The sequence below is a fragment of the Silene latifolia genome, chromosome X (genome assembly GCF_048544455.1).
Source record: "Silene latifolia isolate original U9 population chromosome X, ASM4854445v1, whole genome shotgun sequence".
Classification (NCBI taxonomy): Eukaryota; Viridiplantae; Streptophyta; class Magnoliopsida; order Caryophyllales; family Caryophyllaceae; genus Silene; species Silene latifolia.
In genome coordinates this window covers 101,444,136-101,449,831 of record NC_133537.1, presented here as the reverse complement: position 1 = coordinate 101,449,831, position 5,696 = coordinate 101,444,136, and the positions used below count along the sequence as shown (strand labels likewise).

The window sequence follows — 5,696 nt, the reverse complement described above, 5'->3', positions numbered from 1 at the left end:
AGATAATAAATGACCCAAATATGCACTAAAAACCATGGGAACAAGGCTAATTTGGGGGCTAAATATGCGCTAATTATGGTCACATCACATTGTCATAGGCCAGCAGCCTAAATTCCTCTAGCTCATTCAGCTGTGTCATGCGTTTCTCACGAGAGAGGTTGGGATCCAAATTCAAATCATATATAGCCCACCAAGACTTATGCTCTAACTCAACAGGCAGATAACATGTCTTACCATAAATCAATCGGTATGGTGACATCCCGATTGGCGTCTTAAACGCAGTTCTATAAGCCCATAAGACATCATCTAACTTAAGACTCCAATCTTTCCGTGATTTAGAAACAACTTTAGCTAAGACTTCTTTCAATTCTCTGTTAGAAACCTCAACCTGACCACTAGTTTGGGGATGATACCCCAAACCTCTACGATGTTGGACACCGAATTTAGTCAATAAAGCACTAAGTTGTTTCTCTTTAAAATGCATTCCCCCATCGCTAATGACAACCGGAGGGACACCAAAACGAGGGAAAATAATCTTTTTAAACAGCTTAATCATGGCTTTTGCATCGCAATGGGGAGTAGCAATAGCTTCCACCCATTTGGATACATAATCTACAGCTACGAGGATATATTTATTACCTTGACTGCTCGGAAAAGGTCCTTGATAATCAATGCCCCAGACATCGAAAATCTCAACCTCAAGAATGCCTACCTGTGGCATCTCATGTCTCTTGGAAATATTCCCCGATCTTTGACAAGCATCGCACTCAGCAACAAAATTGCGACAATCTGCATTCAAAGTTGGCCAATAGAAACCAGATTGGAGTACCTTAGCCACAGTCCTGGACGGACCGTGATGACCACCATAAACAGAAGAGTGGAAAGCCTCTAGGATATCCTTCACCTCCCATTGAGGCACGCATCTCCGGATGAGACCGTCTGCGCATTCTTTGAAAACATAAGGATCATCCCAAAAATATTGTCTAGCATCATAAGCAAACCACTTCTTCTGCTGCCATGAAAACTCGGGTGGTATCTTACCCATCACAAAATTAGCAAAATCAAAGAAACCACGGAGGTGGATAAGACCCTGAGTAGTAATAGCTAACGAGACTCTCATCGGAAAAGAATCATTAATAGGAACGAATCCTCCCTTTCTCACCGCAGACGAGATAGGTGGTCACTACCACATTCTTCTCTGCTCCTTTCTTATCTTTGATCTCCAAATCAAACTCCTGCAAAAGGAGTATCCACCTCAAAAGCCTCGGCTTCGCATCTTTCTTAACAAAGAGAGTCTTCAACGCTGCATGGTCAGTATAAACAATAACCTTAGAACCTAACAAATAAGACCGAAATTTGTCTAAGGCAAAAACTACAGCTAGAAACTCCTTCCCAGTGGTAAAATAATGAATTTGAGCCTCATCCAGAGTTCGGCTCGCATAATATATGGCATTCAAAGCTTTATTCTTCCGCTGTCCCGAAACTGCACCGACCGCATAATCGCTGGCATCACACATGATCTCAAATGGGAGGTCCCAATCAGGCGGCTGAATGATTGGCGCAGAAACTAGGGCCTCCTTTAACCTGTTAAAAGCGGTAAGGCACTCATTAGTAAATTCAAAGACAGCATCCTTAAGGAGCAAATGTGTAAGTGGTTTAGCAATTTTTGAAAAATCCTTAATGAAACGCCGGTAAAAACCAAATAAGTGACCAAGGAAACTCCTCACTCCCTTAACATTCACGGGAGGAGGTAATTGCTCAATCACCCGCACCTTTGCCTTATCAACATGTATACCTTTATCGAAATCGATGCCCTAACACAACTCCCTCATTGACCATAAACTGACACTTTTCCCAGTTTAAAACAAGATTAACATCTATACAACGCTGCATGACTTTATCAAGGTTAGCTAAACAACGATCAAAGTCACTACCATAAACTGAGAAATCATCCATGAATACCTCCATAATATTCTCTATATAATCAGAAAAAATCCCCATCACGCACCTCTGAAAGGTAGCAGGGGCGTTACACAATCCGAAAGGCATTCTACGATATGCAAAAACACCCTGTGGACAGGTAAAAGTGGTCTTACTCTGATCGTCCGGATGAATAGGGATCTGAAAGAACCCTGAATATCCGTCTAGAAAACAGAAAAATTTGTTAGAAGCAAGTCTTTCAGTCATTTGGTCAACAAAAGGGAGGGGGAAGTGGCCTTTCTTGGTGGCGGCATTTAACTGTCTATAATCAATGCACATCCGCCACCCTGCCACTACTCGAGTTGGTATTAATTCATTTTTCTCATTTTTAACCACGGTAGTCCCTCCTTTCTTCGGGACTACCTAAACTGGGCTAACCCACTTGGAGTTGCCAACTATATAAATAATACCTGCATCGAGTAGTTTCATCACCTCAGCCATAACAACTTCCTGCATCTTCGGGTTCAACTTGCGTTGACCCTGTCTGTAAGGCTTGTGGCCTTCCTCCAGCTCTATCCTGTGCATACAAACATCAGGGCTGATGCCCTTAATGTCATCCAAAGAGTAACCTAGAGCTTTCTTGTTTTTCTTAAGCACACACATCAAAGCAGACAGCTGGTCATCATTAAGCTTAGCACTAACTATAGCTGGGTACTGCTCCGTATCATCTAGAAAGACATACTTAAGATTAGGAGGAAGTGGCTTACGCTCTGGCACCTTTACCTCTACAGCATAGACAGAATCAGCTTCAATGGTGTAGCAAGTGTTGACCAAGTTCTCGTTGGCCAAGCTTAAAAGCATCTCATCTTCTTCCTCATTGAGCTCGTAGCTCTCCATTGAGGCTACCAAAGCATCTGGCTCCTCAGCATTCTCCACTGTATTACCTGCACACTCATCTAAACGGGTTAGATCAGCTAAGGGATCCTTGGCTAAGGATTCCCTCCGATTCAAAACACCACATCAACAATATCAATGGAATAACACGTATCCTCATCAAGAGTTCGGTCGCCTTGTGAGCAAGATCAACTCAATGGTGTCATCCCCTACCTCTAAGGTTATGGTTCTGCGTTTGACATCTATTACGACCCAAATATGTAAAAATGGTCTACCTAAAATAATAGGTATCTGACTGTCCTCTGCAATGTCCAAAACAACGAAATCGACAGGAATAAAAAACTTACCCACTCGAACGGGTACATCCTCTAGAACTCCTATAGGTCTCTGAGTCGATCTATTTGCCATTTGAACGGTAATATCAGTCACCTTAAGTCTACCAATATTTAACCTTTCGCAAAATGAATACGGCATGACACCGACACTTTCGCCCCTAAGTCACAAAGGGCCTTTCCAATTTCGTGGTTACCTATAGTGTAAGGAATTGAAAAACTACCCGGGTCCTTTAATTTAGGTGGTACATTAATTTGCGAAAGAGTATTACATTCTTCCACAAAAGCAACATTACCATCATCACGAAAATTTCTCTTACGATTTAAAATATCTTTCATAAATTTAGCGTAAGAGGGTACCTGGGTAATTAAATCAGTGAAAGGAACCGTTACCTCGAGATTCTGGACCATCTCCAGACTCTTACCAAACTTACGCTCCAGCTTAGTAGCCTTCAAACGCTCCAGATACGGGACTGCAACACTGGCCGTAGGATCAGTAACCTTCGGCTTTCGTAGGTTTAAAACCCCCGTCAAATCATCAATGAGTGAAGAATCATGCAAACTAGTTGACGGATTTGCATCCTGTACTGGGATCGCAGTCGATCGACTGATATGAGTGGTCGATCGACCAACTTGGTGGCGTGAATGTTCTGCTTCGAATTGATTTCGTCGGGTGACTCGATCGATCGATCGACAATGTTGGTCGATCGACTTCTGTCTTTGGTGTGAATAGTTTCGATCGAAACTATTTTATCTCGATTGTATTGTAGTCGATCGACTGACAATGTTGGTCGATCGACCAGAAGTACTGGCAGTTGAGCTCGTTTTTGCACCAGAAATTAAACTAGCCTCTTCATCATTTTCCGAGTCTCCTCTTCGCTTGTCGGAACCATCATAAGAGAGGCCACTTCTGAGATTAATGGCATTAATCGTTTCAATTGGCCCTTCACATTTTTTTGAAGAATTTGCGACTTGCTTAGCCTCTATATTTTCCAACTGCTTCACAAAATTCTTTGAGGACTCAATCCCCGCTGCTTCCATATTCGCCACTTGAATCAAAAGAGTTTGGACCATTTCTCTCAACTTCGCGGTCTCATCTGAATTATGGGTAGGAATTTCAACTCTTTCCTTGGAAGCTTCAGAGGCCTCGAGCCTCTCAAGACGGGCAGTAATAGAAGTAATGAGTGTCACGACGGTAGTCATTTCATCACTTTGCTTCCGTGAATTCCCACGTGAACTCCCAAACTCAGCTCTATGGACCGCCATTTCCTCAATGGTGTTCCAACCTCTATTCTGACCGGTATTGTTTTGAAACCTACCATTCACAGCTGCGTCTAGGATGACCTTGTAATCATCATATAAAGCATTGTAGAATAAGTTGCAAAGATACCACTGCTGGAAGCCATGATAAGGGACAGCTCGGACCAAACTTTTGAAACGTCCCCATGCTTCACAAAAATCTTCATCAACTCCTTGCTGGAAACTTGTGATTTTGTTTCTCAAGGCGTCAGTCTTTGAAAGTGGGAAGTACTTCTTGTAGAAGGCTAATACTAGAGATGTCCAATCCGTGACTCCAGCTGCTACCCTATCAAGGTAGCGGTACCAATCTCGCGCCAAATCCTTCAAGGAGTATAAGAACATCAACCCCTTCACTTCATCCTGAGTTACCCCAGCTGGTATAGGTATGGAACAGCAGTAGTCTGTGAAAATTTCCATATGCTTCAGGGGGTCCTCATCTGGTAGACCAGCAAACTGATTTCGCTCCACTAAATCGATATAAGAGGAACGAAACTCGAAGTTACCGGTAGTAGGGGTAGGTAACTGGTGCCCCTTTGGAAGGTGGTGCTCCTTCGGCTGAAGATTATCATATATTGTAGCCATAATTGCCAAAATGAGAGTACTCAAGTCTTCCTCTCAAAAACCTGTCTTCTAACTGTGCAAAAGCAAAACTAGAAGCAAAGGTAAGCAACGGCCTCAAGGAACCAAAGTTCCTTGAGACAAGAAAAATAAACTAAAATAAAGCAAATAGAATTACACCGTCTCCCCCAACGAATGGCCAAAATTTGATACCGTCGTTTTGTATCAAAATTAAATTTATAATTCCAAACTAAAACTATAGCTAGTGATAGTAAGGGTCGAACCACAGAGAGACAAGGTTGATTTTGTTTGCTATTTTTCAGTCTATAAAAGTAACAATTAATTGAGGGGTTTTGAGATTGATTGACTAAATTGACTAATTGCTAAAATAAATTTTCTCAACAAGATAAAAGGAAGATCGGGAACTTCGGTTCACCATGGCAAGGTCAGGCCAGTAAAGTAGCAGAGGTCTTATAATACGGTCTCAGGGAATACAAGCTGGCCTTTCGATCGATGCTTAAATAACCTTACGGTCTATTAATTCCCTAGAATTTCTCAAAGCTTTTGCTCAAGAGAAATTGCAAATCTAACGATAATTCAAATTACTAATCTTTCAATCTAGCAAAAAGGTTTATCAAAGACAACAAGACCAACACGGAAGGGTTCATACTACAAAACTATCCTAATTTACGC

At 42.0% G+C, this 5,696-nt stretch overlaps 1 non-coding gene across 1 annotated transcript; it reads left to right on the top strand.

The window, feature by feature from the left end:
* Window positions 1–4,545: 4,545 nt before the first annotated feature.
* On the top strand, window positions 4,546–4,654 carry LOC141624920 (small nucleolar RNA R71). The gene has a single exon (XR_012534723.1). It is a non-coding gene; the product is annotated as a small nucleolar RNA R71 (small nucleolar RNA).
* Window positions 4,655–5,696: the final 1,042 nt, after the last annotated feature.